Source organism: Felis catus, chromosome B1, assembly GCF_018350175.1.
Source record: "Felis catus isolate Fca126 chromosome B1, F.catus_Fca126_mat1.0, whole genome shotgun sequence".
Classification (NCBI taxonomy): Eukaryota; Metazoa; Chordata; class Mammalia; order Carnivora; family Felidae; genus Felis; species Felis catus.
The window spans coordinates 24767223-24788307 of NC_058371.1; the positions used below are offsets into that span (position 1 = coordinate 24767223).

The following is a 21085-nucleotide window of genomic DNA, read 5'->3' on the forward strand; positions in this document are numbered from 1 at the left end:
AAAGGGCTAGACTATAAATTTCATAAAGAAAAGGATCTTTGTTTTGTTCACACACGTATCCCAAGGTCCTGGAACAATGGCAACCAGACATTAGGTATTCAATGGTCATTTGTTAAATTAATGATTTGAAAAGGCTAGAAAGCGCTGGTCTGTATCAACAGCAAGAGGAAATTTCTCTCAGTGGAAACTTTTTTCCGATGCTTACACTCGTGGCATAGTGCTTAATATTTCTATGTGAAGCAACGTAAGTGCCCATACCTAACAGGTATTATTGCGCCATAGCCTCTGCCTTCAGGGCTGGCTTAGCTTGCACTAAAACTAGTCCTATAACAGGACAGTCTTCCCATCTGCCTAAAGAAGAAGCCCCAAAATTATGTAAAGAAAGATTATTTTAAAAAGTACTTTGAGTGGCTTAGTCAGTGAAACATCTGACTTGACTTTGGCTCAGGTCATGATCTCAAGGTTTGTGGAATTGAGCCCTGCATCAGACCCCATGCTGACAGCTGAGAGCCTGCTTGGGATTCTCTCTCTCCCTCTCTCTCTGCCCCTTCTCAGCTTGTGTATGTACATGCATTCTCTCTCTCTCTCTCTCTCTCTCAAAATAAATAAATAAACTGAAAAAATTTTAAGAGTACAAAATACTTTGATATAAAATAAATATAAAAATATTTTGACTTTTACTGTATTTCAGGCCAGACCTTCCTTACAAAGGCACCAGCAGCTACTCTCTATACACAGATTCGAGGAAGCATGGGGGTCCTCAAGTCCTTCTTTTCTTTTGTAAACTAAATTTTTCTCTCTATGCTCAGACTTTCTTCTTTCATAAAGTCCAAAACATATTCCTTTATATGCCATTGTTTCCTTTTTCTCTGTTAGACTACATATATTTAACAATATGAAATAAATTATTTTAAAAGTCACAATTATACTTCTCTGCTATTCCCAAACATCTTTCTCTCCTGAAATGTGCAGGGTTAATCATGGCCAAGTCTTACCTTCTTCCTATATTACAAAACATTTAAAAGATCATTTCCTGAGGGCACCTGGGTGGCTCAGCCTGTTAAGCATCCAACTCTTGATTTCAGCTCAGGTCATGATCCCAGGGTCAAGGGATCAAGCCCCACATTGGGCTCCATGCTGACAATGAAGAGCCTGCTTTGAATTCTCTCTCTCCCTGTCTATCTTCCCCTCCCCTGCTCATGCTCTCATATTCTCATTCTCTCTCTCTCTCTCTCTCTCTCTCTCTCTCTCTCTCTCTCTCAAAATAAATAAATAAGCTTAAAATATCATTTTCTGTTTTATTGTATTGCCCTTGCAATGTCCAGTCCAGAGTAGATGCTTAGTAAACATAAGAAAAGAAAAAGAGAAGTAAAGAAATATGGAAGCCATGGAAGTCATGCATCTTCTCTTTTATCCTCCTCACATGCCAGGGATCTTTCCTTGTCTGAGTCCATTGTGGGAACTCTCATGTCCTACAATCATCTCTCTAACAAGTATCCTTTTGTACTACTGCTTCTATATTACGTGGGTGTGCACGCACATGCGCCAGAAAGAGAGAGAGGGGGACAAGAAGGAAGAAGAGGAAGAGAAATGAGAAAACACAAACATGCTCATGAATAAATATAACCAACCCGGCAGATTCTCCCAGCATCCTCAACAGATGAAAGAAAGGGATAAAAGCATAAGTTGTTGGGGAAGAATATCTTCCTCTTTGGCCCACTCGTGCAGCTTGAGCCAAAACACTGATGTTACTGCATAGAACTGCAAGAAGAGATTCCCTGAGTAGCTGATCTGATCAAGGGATTTACCCATCCCCTATTGCTGGAGCATGACTAGGATACTCAAAGTTAAAAACAGAAGAATTTGGCAGTGATGTCTTGTATCTTTTCTAGCTCTATTTAATTATCTCTAAGCAGCCAAAATTTCTTTTCCTTTAGAATTGGAAGGTACAGGAAGATCCAGAAACACATTATAAAAAATCAACTTATTATTCTTCCTTTCTTATCCATACCAGTTCCTAACTAGCTCTCTCTGGAAACCAGTAGGTCATATGCAAATTGAGGTCATGTATGTCTCATCGGTAATGACTTTTCTTATCCTAACAAATGACCTAGGACATGGTTGTCCAATTACACTAAGCTACAACACTTTGCAAGCTTATTGTTTTTCCATTATTCATGACAGGAACTTCAGCGAATATGTTCCTAAAACAATATTGTTCTTGACGAATTCATATTTCCATCAGTCAGAAGGTATTGGTGCTGGTGAATGAATAATGCTACAATGGGTAACTTAGATATTTACTAATTTCATTGATGAAACACATTTTTTACCTTTTACCTTCTATTCACTATTGCACTGTGCTACATTCCAGTAACCGGAGTGTTCCAGGACTGCTAGGATTTTTTCAAATTATTGGTAGAAGAATCTCTGTATTTCTTCCTCCAATTTTTTTCTTGTTATTCAGACAAGAGTGTGGGAATGAGTCACAGCACTATTTCCCCTGCTTTTTCTTCTGACCTTTGGAGTTCTCCTTGCAGTGCTAACTAAGCTATCAGCAACATGCCAGCAGACAGAATAGAACTTAGCACTTGTGTGTCCTTCCTTTCTTCCAACAGTCAAGTATAGTCCTTTTTGAAATTGCAGAAGTCTCTCAAGCATATAATTTGTCGCTTCCAATGAGTTTGAACTTCATGCTTGAAGTGATGCACAAGTAAGTGATTTAATTCATGCACCTGTATCTGGATTTTTTCCAGACATAATGAAATGGGTAACCACTTCAGGATTTACCTAAGAAGCATTGCAGTAAGAGATCAGAAAGGCACTGATTGGCATATTTGGGCAGGAAAATGAACAACAAGCTTCCAGTAGAGCTGTGATAGGCATCTGGGTTCAGCCCTTGGGACAAAAGCTGAGCACTTCTCAGCTCCCAAGGCCAAGCCCTTTGACTTCAATGATGTACAATTTTCTCATTACAAACACTATTGTACCCAAAGGAATTCCTGTCAGGTTTCTAATTATTTTCTCAGTTTGAAATAAGACCTTGTCTTTAATAAGAAAGCGGCTTTGTCATGTGATTGTTTTCAGCATCAACACACAGTACAGAGAGCAGGAGCACAAGGGGAAACAACAACAACGCCTCAAAAAGAGAGAAAGGCATTTTTGAAAATAAATGCAAATCATTTCCCCCAGTAATTATGAAAATATTTGTAATTGTGCTGCATTCAAGTACAGTAGTCTTTGGAGATTTAAAAAGTAAAAGTAGTTACTATAGATAAGGTCACACAAACCCTAATCAAGATGCTTTGGGTTTTGAACCCATAGTCAGCACATGCTCATAACCTATTTTCCATGGAATCTGTAGTCTCCGTATATCCTAATCCACATGGAAACTCATCACAGGCATGGCAGACAACTGCTTCATCTCTGCAGAGATGATAATTATGTTTTCTTGGCTAGTGTTTATGGTCAATGTTTGAACAACAAGCTAAAGCTTGTTAAAAATTGTATTTGCTTATTTTATATTCTGCTGCATCAAAGATTGTATTTTGTTCATGTTCCTCTGTCTCCAACAAAGATTACATCAAAGGTTATATTTTGTTCATGTTCCCCTTCCTCTCCTCCAAAAAAAATTATCAGTGGGGTCAAGTATAGCAATCCTTGAAATGGACCCAAGCTGAAAATAAGATGCCAACAAACAGAAGTGAGGGAGGCATGGGTAATTTCATCAGTAATGTTTAGTTTCATACAAGGATTCATTGGGTAAGCGAATCCAAAGGACAGAGGATTAGGAGTTCTGACAACAGAACAAAGAATCCTACTGGCATGTTTATGTTTCTCTCATCACATCTATTCAGAAGTCACAAGACTTCAAGACTTCAATTTCCTCGTTAGGAATAGAGGGAAAAAGTCATGGCTCTGTCACACCATAGTATATTACTACAGGGGAAAGCAGTTGACTAATCTGGAAGCTACAGTTAAGGTCCATTCCACTTATGTTTTCATTCACCAAAACAGATTTACCTTCACAGCCAAATGTTGAACGAATTATAAGAAATGTTAAACAATTGATAACACAGATGAATAGAGAATGTGGGGGAGCTTTGAACAAGAAGATATAAACTAACCAGGGATGTGGTCAGGAAAGGTCTCTTGGAGAAACTGTCACATAAATTAGGACCCAAAGAATGAACCAGATGGGCAGGAGCAAGCTGCTAATATTTTGGGTAAAGTCACAGAATGTTTGAAGATCTTGATTTATGAGAGAAACTGAAAGGTGAGTGCATGTGTGGACTGTCCTAGAAGGCAGTGTTCAGGTTGGCGGTTCTATTTTAAAAGTAACAGGAATCCATTGAAAGGATTCAAGGAAAAAAGTAATAGAATCAATATGATTTTTGAAAAATATTTTGGATTAAGTGTAGAGAAATATAGGAACAGATCAAAAGTAGAAGCTGACAATTATGAGCCCCTGTAATACCTGAGGTTGACTTGACTTGGAGATTGCTTAGGTGTGGGCACGGTAACAAGGTAAATGCCAGTTGTTTGTAATATAACTGAATGGATGATGGCTACTGACTGACTTAGGGAAGGCTGAAAGGTAAAAGGTAAGAAGATTGTTTTTACGTTTGGGGGAAGAGGTAAAAAATCCATTTTCAATTTTAGAGATGTTTGTTTCAACCAAGAGAGTCTAGGCAAGCAAAAAAAAAAAAAAATATCTGGAACACTGCAGTATATAAATGGAAATTTAATCCAAAGGATTGGAATCTAAGAGTGTACTGAGTGCAGAGAAGGAGAAGTGTCAATGCCAAAGAAGACTGATAAGTTGCTCAGAGGCAGAAAATGTGTGGGGACAGGGAAGCTAAGGAAAGGATGTATTTTGAAAAGCAATGAAGAGTCAAGAGTTTTGAATCCTGCTAACAGAACATTAGGAGAATTGAAAACTGCCCTTTTAGTTAAGTAACATGAAGACCGTGGTGATTTTATCTAGAATAGCTTGATAGCCAAATGTGGCTGTTGAGCACTTAAAATGTGAGTAGTGGTGCTGAGGAACTGAATTCTTATTTTTTATAAATCTGTTTATTAGCATAAATAGCCACAGGTGATGAGTGGCTACATATTGGACCAGACAAATGGATTGTGGGGAAAATGTCAGATTTTAGCAGACTGAAGAATGCAACTAGTGATCATACATAACTTGCTCATGAAATTTGCTTCCAAAGTGGAAGAATGTAGAGAGCAGATTGTGGAAGGGAATATGAGATCGAAAAAGGGTTATTTTAAGTTAGACCAACTTTAGAATTTCAAATGAGAAGGAGCCAGTGGAGAGGGAGAAGTTGAAAGTACCACAGAGTGAGAAGGAATAATCTTATATTACATTATATTCAAACCAAAAAAAAAAAAAAAAATACGTATGAATGAAGAAAGGTCAATTTTTAGATTTGGTGGTAGAAATTTAAGGACGTTGTTCTTTGTTGTCTTCTATTTACTGTAGAAAGTAGGAGGCGAGGGTCTTTGGCTGAGAGAGCAGAGGAAAGTTATAAAACCGAGGGTCTCTGTGACTCACTTCCAGAGGATTTTATAGCCTCCGGGCTGGCTCACACATTTGTAGCAGAGATATTTGATTACAAGGTATGATGTGAGGAGCAGTGGAAGACCTGCCTGCCTAAAAATATCTCACTGAAGGAATCTCAACGCGTCCTGTATTTCCTACAAGAATCCCTGTGATAGTTTAGGGAAAATATGTCTTTCAATTAGGATAAAACATCAAATAAAGTATAGGCGTTTATATCGTATTGTGACCAGTTTATCTGATTAACTCTTTAAGAGACAGTGCCAAAAAATGCAGATCAGCGAAGAAGTAAGAAAAGTTTCTGGTCATGGAACCCATTAAATCCTAGGTTACTGGGTGGCCAGGAGGCAGTCCTGACCTTGAGAGAAACAGACAGACAACCCTAAAACTAAGCTAAAACTTAGCTCGTAATTATTCTTAAGGACAACCTTCAGCCCTGAAGGGCGCATTGAGTCCGGTATCTACTCCCAGTAAAGCACCCTCCAAGGTGATTGGCTGGCTTGGAACTAAATTCACGGAGAATAGATGGAGCAGGCTGAGGAGAAAATGCGTAGATCTTCTTGCAGTGGCTTGTAAGAGCTGCTATGGAAGATGTCGAATGGATGCAATAACTTTTACTAAGGTTAAATGCAAGGGTAAAGACGAGAGCTGCTGTGGGAGGAACGTGAACCATGAGTCCAGTAAACAAGTCAGAGCGAGGCTAAAACAATGGCTTGGACCACAGGTTCTGAGAACCTTGTAAGTAGGAGCAACAATTAAAGTTGCAACGTAACAGGAAGGGCAGAAGAGGGTAACCCTGGAGCCCCAACAGAATACTACCCTGTAATTCAATTCCGTTTCAGATGCCATTTATTTTCACTTTCCCTCAGCATGGCATAATTCTCAGCTTCTTAAGGGAACTATGGAAGCTACTGACACCAACAGGAGAAATAGAAGCAATATCCATGCTGTTCAAGTGCAAGAAGTACACGTTATTTTCCTTGAAGTAATGTTATGTAGCATATTCCAGAGCTCAAAAAAAATGAGCTTTCGACCTAGAATAATTTTAATAATCATAAACCTGAATGTGAGCACATGGCCCCCAAAGCTCATATGATATAATGTAATGCTATTAAAATGTTACTTCAAATGCTATTTAGTCAATATTTTTTATAATTATATACAGTTAGAATCTTTCTTATTAGATTAGCCTAGTTCAAGAATATAGGTTAAACTTATTGAACAGGGTTAACCAAAGCTTAAAATATGTTCCTCCTTCACTTTATCAAGTGTCCTGGTCCTAATTTAAGCTTTCTCTCACTTGTTTTTGCAAGTTAATTCTAGTTTTTATCACAGAAATTTTAGGCAATTGCCTTTGAAACTTTGTTTTAAAAATATCATCACTAGACATTAACAACAAGCCCATATACTAGCTATGCTAGCAGCTCAAAGGAAAGACTATGAGAAACTTTTTTTTCATATTCACAGAAGACCAAAAGATTCATGTCCAAAACCAATGGCCATGATGAATGCTTTCAAGCATACTCTTTAATGAATAAGTCATAAAACTCTTTATTGGTCCGTGTGTTTTTAAGTTCTTCCCTATCTTCAACCTGATTAATGATGATGAGCATGCTAGTAAAATCAGTAGCCTGTAGAAATATAGTAATAATTTTGTATGATTCAGTGTCAATACATGCATAATTCAATGGTCTTAACATAGATTCTATAAGTCAAAAACCTAGTGGCCCATTACAAAAGTTTTCTCTACTGTAAGGACTTTGCTGAATATGATATTTTGAACTTAGACCATACTTAAGCACTCAGGTTATGTTAATCTACTTCTTACTCAGGCAAACTTTATGTGTATAAAGGTTTCACTGGGAAGAAATGCATTCACAAATCGTGACCATTTATGGAAACATGGCCACATTTATTATTTCTATTCAATTGTAGACTGACTATTACTAATTGTAGATTTCTTTATAATTTTATCTACAGTGTCCTCATTCCATAATATTTCTCATTTGGCTATTTTGGCCAATTATCTCAAAATCTTCCTATGAAAATTTTTGCTTTACTAGGTTAGTAGTATTTAATTTGCAAGTGTTTATCTTTTTCATTGGAAACCTCCCCTTCCATAATGGTTTGCCTGAGAATATAATTGCCTATAAATTTATTAATTACCCACTTATAGGGGTGCCAGATATAGCAAATAAAAATATTGCCTGGGACATACTTACACTAAACAAATTACTCATTGTTTATATATGAAATTCAAGTTTAAATGGCCATCCTGCATTTTATCTGTCAACCCTGTATATTTGATCATTTTTATGAATAATGTGCATGAACTTCCCTTTGAGAGTTCCTAGTGGCTTCCATCCAAAGAATTACCAAAGTATAAATCCCTATGCTTTTGACTTCCTGCAATCTTCCCTGGAAAAGTCATGCCAGGGGAATCTTACATATAGAAACTAAAGTAGGAAAATCTCTCCTTTCTTCAAAGTGGAGCAAATCACATTGTTCCCTCTATCTTTTCTCTTGGACAGAGTTCTCTTTTTCCCGGGTGTTAATTGACTGTTGCATTTCCCTCCACAAATATGTATGTTGAAATCCCTGCAGTATGATGATATTTGGAGGTAGGACTTTGGGGAGGATTTTAGGTTACATGATATCATGTAGGGCCCCTGTGATAGGATTAGTGGCCTTATCAAAGAGGAAGAGAAATGGGATCTCTCTCCTCTCTTTGCCATGTGAGGATACAAGTAATGGATGGCTGTCTGTAAACCAGGGCGTCACCAAGAAGCAAACCATGCTGACACCTTGATCTCAGAATTTCAGTCTCCAAAACTGTGAGAAATCAATGCTTGCTGTTCAAGTGACCCAGAGTATGGCATTCTGTTACTACAGCTCTAGCTAAGACACCAGGCTTACAAACAGGAAATTCACTTATTTCCTCAATATCTGTGATTTATATCCTTGAAGATTCCTTATCACGATCTCATGCAAATATCCTAAGGACATCAGGTGTATATAATTCTACCACATGCCCATTTTTTGCAGACCTCTTTTGAGAGCATTTGGCTATTTCCTATTCTCCAGGGGAAGGGGTATGGGACAATAAATAATCTAGTAATGTCGCTGCCAGAAAGAGAAAAATTGTAGAGAGGAGCAAAGCAAAATAACTTCTTATAGCCTTGTTTTTCAAGGGCTTATTTGAAAGCGTCCCTATAGACAAGCAAAAGGAAAACCAGGGGAATAGGGGTGGCTGACCAGTAGTGATTTATTTAACTATGCTAACGCTGTAAACTTTATTGAACATCTACACACTGCTATATGATATATGTGCCCATCTTATATACGTCCATAGCTGTGTGTGTTTCTTGTGTTTGTGTGTGGGCGCTTATCCATCAGATCTGCCTGTGGTATATAAATACAGTACTCCTGAAAATGGTGTATAAATGAATAAAGACATATGCATACACATGCATACACAGCCTCTTCAAATTCCTACAATAAGTGTCACTTGTGCCACGCAACGTAACATTATTTACACATTATTTAGACTTTCCAAATTGGTATATTCAGTCCATTTGAATTCCAGACTCTTCAGTAGTTTGACCTGTCACAGTCACATAGAAGAAGGAAGCCACTCAGGCGACGTAAAGACGAGACCAACCAAGTGGCAATCAAGGTCCACCCAGGCACTGGACACCAAGAGACTTGGCAAAATGGGAAAACCAACCTCTTGAGATGGATGGAGCCGGGCATGCAAGATCCACATACAAGAGTACCAGGAAGGTAGATGCCAGATGCAAATAGAGGCAAATAGGAGGCTGAAAGCTCGTGGACAAACCTGGTATCAACACCAGCCAGAACTACCAAGCGAGAAGGCAGGGCTTAGCGTAGGTCTGTAGCGATAGACGCTAACTCGTGTGAATGGTCACCAGTTACCAGGAAGAAAATTGGTCTAGCGTCCTGCTTCTGGACACCTTTCCATCAGTTTTAATTTTTTTAAGTTTATTTGTTTTGAGAGAGGGCACAAGTGGGGGACAAACAGAGATAGGGAAACAGAATCCCAATTCCACTGTCAGTGCAGAGCCCGATGTGGGACTCAATCTCGTGAATCATGAGATCATGACTTGAACCAAAATCAAGAGTCTGATGCTTAAAGGACTGAGCCACTCAGGCACCCCTCTATCAGTTTTAAAGGCACACTCTTTTGTACAACAATTTACTCTTTAGATTCCACTGTGCCCAGCATAGTGCTAGTACATTAAATATGTTTTCTCTATAGATGGATTCATGTTAACATTTGGATTCTCAGTATATGCTGTTTCTACACATTATTTTCAGTGACTTTTGTGATTTATAGTGTAACAATTATTCACATAAAAACTTTAATGCATTATCTCTGTGCTTTTCCTAAAATACAAAGGCTACTTGAACAATAAGTAGGAAGCAAAAACTCACGTGACCCAAACACATATCTATAACAATAAATTCAAAAGGTCATATGTCTTTGTCTAGTTGGGTTCATTTCCACTTCTTACCCCAGTAACTGTTAACAATACATGAAAGAAAAATTACATATGATGTCTTTATGATATATTGAGGGGTCTTATGAAAGCATCTGTTTTATTTTAATAAAATATAACACACATTGAGTATTTTGGCTATTTCAGAGGCCTGGAAAATATGCATAAATATTCAGAAATAAAATTGAAATAAACATTGATGTGATGCTGTCCAGCCTGGAATATATTCCAGCTGGACAATAATGTTCTTGCTGTTTCTAATTTGATGCTGGTTTTTAATTATTGGTTGAATTTCAAACCATGCAAATCCTGAAATTAGAAGAACTTTGAGGTACTAAGAATTGATTATTTGACATTCACACAGAACCTGGTTGAATTTGACAACAGAATGTCATCAACAACACATTAAATGATGATGCTCCTCACAAGTCCCATACAACACTTGCCATTTTAAGAGGAAGCATCTGCTCACTTTAGGAGGCAGGGAAGTTTTGGAGCTTTTCCATATACCTATTTATATCTGTTTAGATATGTTGTAAATGTATTTATACTCCTCCATGGGGCAAGTTTAGTGACATGGAAAGAAAGTTTAATAATGGCCAAAAGTTCCTTCGAGATAAGGGATATATCACCTTTTATGAGTGATAAAAGGTGAATAACCTTAGATTCCAGCCCATAGTGATCAAGTCACATTATGATTTGTCATTTACAAGCAGTGCAGTTTCATAGCCTCTGGTAAAAATCAAGTTGGAGCAGGAATGAAGATCAATAATAACATCATACAGAAAAGCAATCTTAGGATGACTAATACAAGTAATGTTAGAGAGCATTATTTAGGTGTTAGACCTGATGCCGTGTGTCAGGGACTGAGCTCAGCACTTCACAGAAGAGCTTGTTCAAACCTGAAAGCAAGCCTACAAGATGGTTGTTGATATCTCTATCAAGCATGTGGGAAAAGCATGGTTAAAAGAAATTAACTAGTTTGTTTTGTCACATGCTAGTAAGTGGTAAAGCCTAGATCAAACCTAGGTCAGAGACTCCAAAAGCCTGTGTTACTGAGTATTAACTGGATGTTTCATTATCACATTGGCTACCGACTCTGCACAGGTATTAGGTTTTGCTTCATTTATTTCTTCTTTCCGCCTACCTGTAGTTACCCAGCATGCCACTTTTCATAAGCAACCTAAAAGATGTTTAAAAACTGAGTCATTTCACCCTCTTCTGGATGAGATGGGAAAACTAGCAAGGCCCATTTGTCATTCATACAATTTTTCTCTAAAACTGCTTGTGATGTTGGGTAATAATCCCCAGATGGAAGTCATTAAATTTTAATTTGTATGCATATGTGACATCTTGCTTTTCAAAATCTTTTTGACTTTACTCTTTCCATTACTGAAACTAATTGATACATATATGAGAAATAACTAATTAAAATGAGTGTAAAGCAGTTTTCTCAAATATAAAACATGCTATAAAATGCTAATAAAACCATAAGAAATATATGGAAAAATCTGTCAATTACAAAATTAACTTTGGATAGGAAGGCAAATATCATTTATCCTTTATAATGTCCAAGTAACTGACTTGTTTGGCAGCTGACTGCCTTTTTGTTTAATATTAATAAAACCTCAAGAATGGGAGTTGTTTTTCTTTCAAAAGGCTCACGACCACAGAAATTTGAAGACAGGCATCGTAGTTATAAATTAAAGTTGAAGAAAAACGCTAAATGGCTATTTGCTGGGACAAGATCTCGGTTGTGATTCAATCAATGTAAATCACTGGTTGGCAAATCATATCACAATGGAAGAGTTTTCTCTTCATCTTTATAAGTGACTTACGTCTGGGTGATGCAGTAGAGACATGCTGCCACGTGGAGGGGAGATCACTTTATCAGTGGAAGCAGACATACTGAGTAAATTGGGCAGGACTGAGGCAGCCAGATGGCCCTGGCTGTAGAGAATCAGAGGAGGCAGTCTCAGGAAGGCCACTGCTCTTAACTGGAAAGGACGCAGTTAACATTCATGTGTAGACACGCGTTAACGAAACTGTTTGGCTTGATTTATGTATGTCCCTTGAAAGGAAAGATTAGAAAATGCAGCCCTGGAATGTATCAGTATTTTAAATATAATTCGGTCAAGCCATTTGCTGTATTTCTAAACTTTTTTCATAATTTTTTTTTAACTAGTGGGTTTTCTTGAATGGATGACTATCTGTGTATGTTCCTTCATTCATGTTTTATTCACTCATTTATTCATTCTACTACAAATATCCATTGAGTATAGATTATATGCCAAACAATAATATTGTGAGGAGCCCCTCGAGATAAATTGTCCTCTCCCTGGTACCTACTCTCATGTCCAAGGCAGAACACAAGTATTTCCCATATAATTAAGCAATGATTTGAATATCATTTTGATGAGATCAGATCAAGAATAGATGATGCACAACTCTAAGCCAGAAACCCTGATCCAGCCTGAAAGTCACCCTGTAGTAAGAGCAAGACTCAGAGTTCGGAAGGTTTGTGTCACGCAGCGTGTTTCTATCACTGAGTGGAGTTTCTGGATCATGGAGATTGCAATTTAAGGGATGAAATTTTCCAGGTGACCCTAAGGACACAAGTGTGACCACAGTTTCCTCCAGCTTCATTGTTCCCTCATAAGATTCTTAGCTGGAAGTAAGATTTGCTTATTAAAAAAAAAAAAAATGAACTCTGTTCTTTCCACTAGTAGGAAACTCAATAAGAGTAACGTTGCTGGGGAAAGAACCATATCTTTTAAATTTTTAATTTGGGAACAATTAACATACAGTGTCATATCAGTTTCAGGTGTACAATATAGTGATTCAACAGTTTTGTACATTTTTAAGTGCTCATCAGGATAAGTGAATTCTTAATCCCCTTTACCTATTTCACCCATCCCCCCCACTCATCTCCCCTCTGGTAACCACCAGTTGGTTCTCTATAGTTAAGAGTCTATTTGGGGGTTCTGTCACTCTTGTTTTTTCTTCATTTCTTTTATTTCTTATGTAAAATCATATGGTATTTGTCTTTCTCTGACTGACTTCACTTAGCATTATATCTTCTGGAGCCATCCATGTTGTTGCAAATGGCAAGATTTCATTCTTTTTTATGACTAATATTCCATTGTAGATATATACTTCCTCTTTATTCATTTGTCTATTGATGGACCCTTGCAATGCTTCCATACTTTGGCTATTGTAAATAATGCTGCAATAAACATAGGGATGCATGTATTCTGTTCCATTGATCTATGTGTCTGTTTTTGTGCAAGTACCATACTGCTTTGATTACTACAGCTTTGTAGTATGTGTGTGTGTGTGTGTATGTGTGTATGTATATATATATATATATATATATATATATATATATATATATATATATATATATAGCGTTTATTTAATTTTGAGACAGAGAGAGACAGAGCATGAATGGGGGAGGGTCAGAGAGAGGGAGACACAGAATCTGAAACAGGCTCCAGGCTCTGAGCCATCAGCACAGGGCCCGACACGGGTCTCGAACTCATGGACCGCGAGATCATGACCTGAGCCGAAGTTGGCCACTTAACCGACTGAGCCACCCAGGCGCCCTTACAGCTTTGTAGTATAAATTGAAATCTGAGACAGTGATAGTTCCAGTTTTGTTCTTCTTTTACAAGATCGTTATGGCTATTTAGGATCTTTTGTGGTTTCGTACAATTTTAAGATTATTGATTATTTTAGTTCCATGGAAAATGCTATTGGTATTTTGATAGGAATTGCATTAAATCTGTAGATTGCTTTGGGTAGTATGGACATTTTAATAATATTTGTTCTCCCCCTCCATGAACACTGAATATCTATTCATTTGTGTCATCTTCATTTTCTTTCATCAATGTTTGATAGTTTTTAGAATACATGTCTTTCACATCCTTGGTTGAGTATATTCCTAGATATTTTATTATTTTGAGTACGGTTATGTGACTGTTTTCTTAATTTCTCATTCGGATTTTCTATATACAGTATCCTGTTATCTGTAAATAGTGAATATTTTACATCTTCCTTACCAATTTGGATATTTTTCTATTTCTTTTTGTTGTCTGATTGTTAAATAGAAGTATTAAGAGTGGACATCCTTGTTTTGTTCCTGATCTTAGGGGAAATGCTCTCTGTTTATCCCCACTAAGGATGATATTAGCTGTGGGTTGTTCATATATGGCCTTTATTAAGTTGAGGTACTGACTCATGATTTTTGGCTCGGGTCTTGATCTGACAGTTTGTGGGTTCAAGCCCCACATTGGGCTCTGTGCTGACAGTGCAGAGCCTGCTTGGGATCCACTCTCTCTCTTCTCTCTTCTGTCCCTCCCCCACTCATGATCTCTCTTTCTCTCTCAAAATAAATAAATAAACTTTAAAAAATAAAACTACTTTGTTGAGGGATTTTATCATGAATGAATATTGTACTTTGTCAAATGTTTTTTCTGCATCTATCAAAATGATCATATGGTGTTTATCCTTACTCTTGTTTGTGTGACATATCACATTGATTGATTTGTGATTATTGAACCACACTTGTATCCTAGGAATAAATCCCACTTGATCGTGGTGAATGAATTTTTTAATGTATTGTTGGATTCAGTTTGCTGATACTGTGTTGAGAATTTTTGCATCTATGTTCATCAGAGAGATTGTCCTGTAGTTCTCTTTTTTGTGGTGTCTTTATCTGGTTTTGGTATCAAGATAATGCTGGCCTTACAAAATGAACTTGGAAGATTTCCTTCTTATTTTATTTTTTGGAATACTTTGAGAAGAATAGGTATTCTTTAAATGCTTAGTAGAATTCACGTATGAAGTCATCTGGTCCTGAACTTTTGTTTTTTGGGAGTGTTTTGATTACTGATCCGACTTAATTGTTGATAATTGGTGCTTTCAAATTTTCTGTGTCTTCCTAATTCAGTTTTGGGAAGTTATATGTTTCCAGGAATTTTTACATTACTTCTAGGTTGTTCAATTTTTTTGTGTATGACTTTTCATAATGTTCTCTTACAATCCTGTGTATTTTTCTGGTATCAGTTGTTATTTCTCTTTTATTACTTATTTTGTTATTTGAGCTCGCTCTCTCTCTCTCTCTCTCTCTCTCTCTCTCGATGTGTCAGGCTAAAGGTTCGTCAATTTTGTTGACCTTTCAAAGAGCCAACTTCTTGTTGCATTGATCTGTTCTACTGCTTTTAGTTTCTGACATTATTCCTGCTCCTATATTTATTATTTTCTTTCAGGTTTGGGTTTTGTTGGTTCTCTTTGTTGCTCCTTTAGGTGTAAGGTTAGGTTGTGTGTTTAAGATTTTTCTTGCTTCTTAATGCAGGCCTGTATTGCTGTAAACTTCCCTCTTAGTATAGTTTTTGATGCATCCTAAAGATTTTGGACTGCTGTGCTTTCATTTTCATTTGTCTCCATGTATTTTTTTTTTAACTTCTTTGATTTCGTGGTTGACATTTGATTGTTCAGTGACATGTTACTTAACCCCTATGAATTTGTGTTCTTTTGAGATTTTTTCTAGTTTCATAGTGTTGAGATCAGAAAAGATACATGGTATGACTTCATGTTTTTGAATTTGTTGAGACTTATTTTATGGCCGAATATGTGATCTATTATGGAGAATGTTCCATGTGTATTCTACTGTTTTAGGATAGAATGTTTGGATATATCTGTTAAATCCTTCCAATCCAATGTGTCATTCAAAGCCACTATTACCTTGTTGATTTTATGTTGGGATGATCTATCCATTGAAACAAGTGGGGTGTTGAAATCTCCTATTACTATCGTGTTACTATCAGTATTACTTCCTTTGTTTGTTACTAGCTGCTTTATGTATTTGGGTGCTTCTAGGTTGGATGCATACTTACAAATGTTCTATCTTCTTGTTGGATTATTCCTTTTATGATTATGTAGTATCCTTGCCTCCTTTTATAGTCTTCGTTTTAAAATTTATTTTGTTCAATATCACTATTGCTACTCCAGCTTTCTTTCCACTCCTATTTGCATGATACATGCTTTTCCTATCCCTTCATTTTCAATATGCATGTGTTTAAGTCTGAAATGAGTCAGCATATAGATGGTTCTTACTTTTTATCCATTTTGTCACCCTATGTCTTTTGAGGGTGCATTTAGTCCATTTATATTCAAAGTAATTATTGATAGCTATGTACACATTACCACCTTGTTACTTGTTTTATGGTTGTTTTTATAGTTCTTTTCTGTTCCTTTCTTCTCTTGCTCTCTACTCTGATGGTGTGCTGGCTTTCTTTAGTGATATATTTGGATGACTTTCTCTTTATTTTTCCCTATCTGTTACTGTTTTTTGATTTGTTATTACCATTAAGTTTATATATAACATGGTATGCATATAACAGTCTATATTAAGTTGATGACTGCTTAAGTTTGAACCAGTTCTAAAAACACTGGATTTTTATGCCATTCCTCCTACATTTTAGGATATGGTTTCACAGTTTGCATCTTTTTATTTTGTGGACTCCTTGACTAAATTTTATAGATATACTCATTTTACTGTTTTTGTGCTTCCTGATTTTCTTATCCCTGCTTTTCACTCAATGAGTCCCTTTATATATTTCTTTAAGGCTGGTTTTGTGGTGATAAATTCCTTTAATGTTTGTCTGGGAAATTTTTATCTCTCCTATTCAGAATAATAGGCTTATTGGATAGAGTGGTTGCAGGTTTTTGTCGTTCAGCAGTTTGAATATATCCTGTTGGCCTGCTACTCCCTTCTGGCCTGCAAAGTTTCTGCTGAAAAATCAGCTAATAGCCTTATGGGGTTTCCCTTGTATGCAACTGTTTTCTTCTCTCCTGCTGCTTTTAAAATTCTCTGTTTATCACTACTTTCTGCCATTTTAATTACCATGTGTCTTGGAGTAGGCCTCCTTGGGTTGATTTTGTTAGAGGTTCTTTGTGCCCAGATCTGGATTTCTGTTTCCTTCTCCATATTTCGGACGTTTTCAGCTATTAATTCTTCAAATAAATTTTCTGCCCTATTTCCTCTTTCTTATCCTACTGGGATTCCTATAATGCAAATATTTTTATGCTTGATGGTGTCACTGAGTTCTCTTGATCTATTTTCACTTTTTATTATTCTTTTTTCTCTCTCCTGTCAGCTTGATAGGTTTCCATTATTCTGTCCTGCATATCACTGATCTGTTCTGCTTCCTCTAGTCTGTTGTTTATTCTGTGTAGTGTATGTTTAATTTCAGTTATTGAGTTCTTCATCTCTGATTGGTCCCTTTTTATGTTTTCTATCTCTTTGTTGAAGGTCTCACTGATGTCCCCCACTCTTTTCTCAAGTCCAATGAGTGCCTTGATGACCATTACTTTAAATTCTCTATCAGGGGCAAGGTGTGTGGTGTTAGTAAGGTTTGTCCTAGTCTCCTGTGGGAAGAGATCTGCAGCTTCCTGGGAAAACTCTTGCCCAGGCCCAGATGGAGGGGGTGTGTCTGCAGAAGAGTGTGGGGCAGGGTACGCTGTTATCCAGCTAGATGGAAAGTGTTCTTTCTGGGCTTGTTCCAACAGTTGTTCCTGTATCTAGGTTGGGAGGTGGAGGTGAGAAATGGTGCATGCAAATTCCTTTGTTGTTGTTGAAGTCTCCCAAAGATCCCTGTCCCTCCAACTCATTCTCCTAGATTAGTAAACAGATCTGCCTCCAGTATACTCCAGGCATTTTTTAAAGTGCTGCTTCTATTCTGTAAACAGTAGGACTATTTGTTGTGCTGTCTCTTTAAGGGCAGAGTCTCAGTTTCCTCTCACCCTCAGGCTCTCCCAGAGCTGAGCTGGCCAATCACAAAGTTAGGTCCCTCTAGTTTTCAAAGCCAAATGTTACGGGAATTTGTCTCCTCCATGCAGATTCCATGTACCTGGGGTATCTGGTCTGGGGTCTGCTCTTCTATTCTCTTTGTGCCAGGAGCATCCCTCCCTCCTCTGGACAGGCCTGCAGGTCAGTTTGGCTCCTGACCACATCTCCGCCCTTTCGGCCCTCTTCAATGACCTCTTCTCTACAGTTAGCTACAGAGAGTCTGTTCTGTCTGTCCTCGGGTTGTTTTCTGGGTTCTTTATACCAATTTGAGTGTTATTTAGTTGTATCCATGGGAGGAGGTAAGCCTCAGATTCTTCCACTCTACCATCTTCCCTGGAAGTCCAAGAATAATACTCTTGTATTATCTTTGGGATCTCTATCCTTTCTTTGTGGAGGGCCTCACATTTTTTGTCACTTATTACCACTACTATGAAGTATATTGTGGTGTTTGATGACAATAATATCCAAAAGACAATGAGATAAATTGGGGTACAGGAGAAAAGTAAGATTGCTGAGTAGAACATGGTCAGGAATATCACAATCAGTTATGTGCTTCTCTCTTCCTTGAGAGGCCAGGAAATTGGGAGAAGGACATGGCTGACACAGATGTATTTTGTAGTAAATATCACAAAGTTTTAAAAAATATGCCTTAAGCATATGCAAACTATCAGTTGGGATCCATCTCTTATGGACAGCGTGCTTGTATCCCCCACAAAATTCATATGTTGAAACCCTAATCCCCAATATGATAGTATTTGGAGACGGAGCTTTTGGATTTTGATGGGGTCAGGAAGGTGGGGTCCTCATAATGGGATTAATGTCATTATAAGAAAAATAAGAGATACTAGAGCTCTCTACCATGTAAGCACACAGCAAGAAGGAGGCTGTCTATAAACCAAAAAGTGAGCCATCTCCAGATATTGGATCTGTCAGTACCTGGATCTTGTACTACCCAGCCTCTAGAACTGTGAGAAATAAGTGTTTGTTGTTAAGCCTCCCAGTCTATAGTAATTTGTTACAGCAGCCTGAGCTCCTGATCCTAAGATAACCCCTTAGGAGAATTTTACTAGTATTGGGATCAGTAGGCAACTTTCTGAGATAAAAGTTATTTTATATTGCTTTGCAAAGCCGCTTCACTCATTTATTTTTAGGACCAGATCAAATATGAGATAACATTATAATATTTTAAATCCAGAAATTGCTTCACGAAAATGTCTTTTATGCATAAGCAGACATTATATGTTTAGTAAGGATCCAAACAGTGCTAAATAATCTACATCAACCTTGTTTGTTGGGAACTAATGAATAAGGACAATTGGGAAAGTGGGTTATAGGAATATGTAAATAAATTCAAAGACAGAAGTTCAGTGTCATCTACCTTTCCTTGTCATTCTTTAGCATGATGACTGCCAAGAAATGGTTCAGCAAAATGATTTCCTTCAGGTCAACAGCTAAAGGATAAAACCTATAAATACAGGATTATGAGTAGAATCCATTAGAAGATCAGTATTAATAAAACCTTTAGCTTTTCATTAAGCTTCAAGCTAATGGCCAATAAGGAGAAATGTTAATGAGAGAAGAAAATATTGAAACATGGAAACGGCTATTTCTTTACAGATGAATAAATGGAAAATACAATTTAAATTTATCTGAGCTCCAGACAGAATAAAAAGAGGATGTTGCCGAAACTTTTCTTAATTACTTATAAACCTAGTAAATATTTTCTTAACACCATTTCGCCAATTTGGGAGTACCTTTCGTTGCATGACCCTGGTCCCTGTGCCACCATGGCGATAGCAGCTATGCATGTCTCCTTCCTTCCAGCCCTCAGCCACCTCCCAATCCACCTGAACATGGAGGTTCCTTTGACTTCCAGCGTTCAATCAAAGATGGTGAACTCTCTACCTGTGAAGAATCCAGTGCTCACTTTGCTCACATCCCATGTTGACCATCTTCAGAAGAAAGTTTCCATTTGCTTCCTAGTCTTTATAGCTCTCAAAAAATGAATTCAGGAGCATTATTGAAAGACATTTTGCAAATTTAGCTCCATTCCAATTCCTTTCCTCCAAGAACAAGATATCCTGAAGGGGATCTCCCCTGAACACCAAAGGGATATCATCAAATTCTTTGCCCTATTTTTTTTATATCCATTGGACTCCAAATTCTTATCATGACCCAGAAATAAGTAGATATCTGGGGTTAGTCTTTGAGCACCTGATCGGAGTAGTAAGTGTTGATCTTCATTTTCCCCCTCTGGCTGACAAGTTCTGGATCAGGGGAAATGGACCTTTATAAACAAACCATTTCTCTGTGTTTATAGGTTGTTGTCATTGAAAAAAAAAAAGTAAATCCTAATTCCTAGGATTAGGAATCCTAATTCCTTTTCAAGAAAATAAATATTTATTATTAATTTTCTATGCGTGAGGCTTTGTACAAGAAAAAGAAATTTTCTCAAGAAATTTATATTATAAAAATGTTAATATTTCTTGAGTGCATATCACACACCAAGACCTATACTAAGCAATGGAGCACTTATTTCATTCTCAGAATACAAGGAGGTGGTACTTTTTTTTCCCCATTCTGAAAAGGGGGCTAAAGAAGAGGTCTCCTACTTCAACAAACAAGATACTATAAATTTTAGTGACGCCTGGGTTTCTTAAGTCAGCTGAGTGTCTGACTCTTGGTTTCAACTAAGGTCGTGATCTCAGGGTTCATGAGCTCAAGCACCACATCAGGATCTGTGCTGACAATGCAGAACCTCCTTGGGACTCCTGCTCTCTCTCTCTCTTCCCCTTCCCTGCTCGCTTGCTCTCTTTCTCTCAAAGAAACTTTAAAGAAAGATGCTATAAATTTTAAATTTCACCATTAATTTTATGTATGGATAAGGAAAGTCGATGAACCATGAAATACCACTTAATAATTCATACATCTAATTAGAAATGTGGCAAAATGTGAAAAATGTTTATTTTGTAATCAAGGAAATGAAATAGCTTGTTCAAGCTTAAATGTCTAGGGGGACTGAGACTAGAATTCTCAAATGGAAACTTACACAGTGTGAGTCAATGCAAAGAACTGTAACTGGAGAAAGTGGGCCACCTTCCAAAACAGATTCCCAGAACAAGCATTTATCTTCCAGCATTTGCC

At 37.3% G+C, this 21085-nt stretch overlaps 1 long non-coding RNA gene across 3 annotated transcripts in view; it reads left to right on the forward strand.

The window, feature by feature from the left end:
* The window catches only part of LOC123384787, a 269112-nt gene that overhangs the window by 152106 nt on the left and 95921 nt on the right, over positions 1–21085 (forward strand). Inside the window, exon 5 of one of the 3 annotated variants that reach the window (XR_006596353.1) lies at positions 9156–11490. The exons of the other annotated variants lie outside the window; for them this stretch is intronic. This is a non-coding gene — a long non-coding RNA (uncharacterized LOC123384787). Of the gene's footprint in view, positions 1–9155; positions 11491–21085 lie in introns of those variants that run through there. 3 annotated transcript variants of the gene reach the window in all.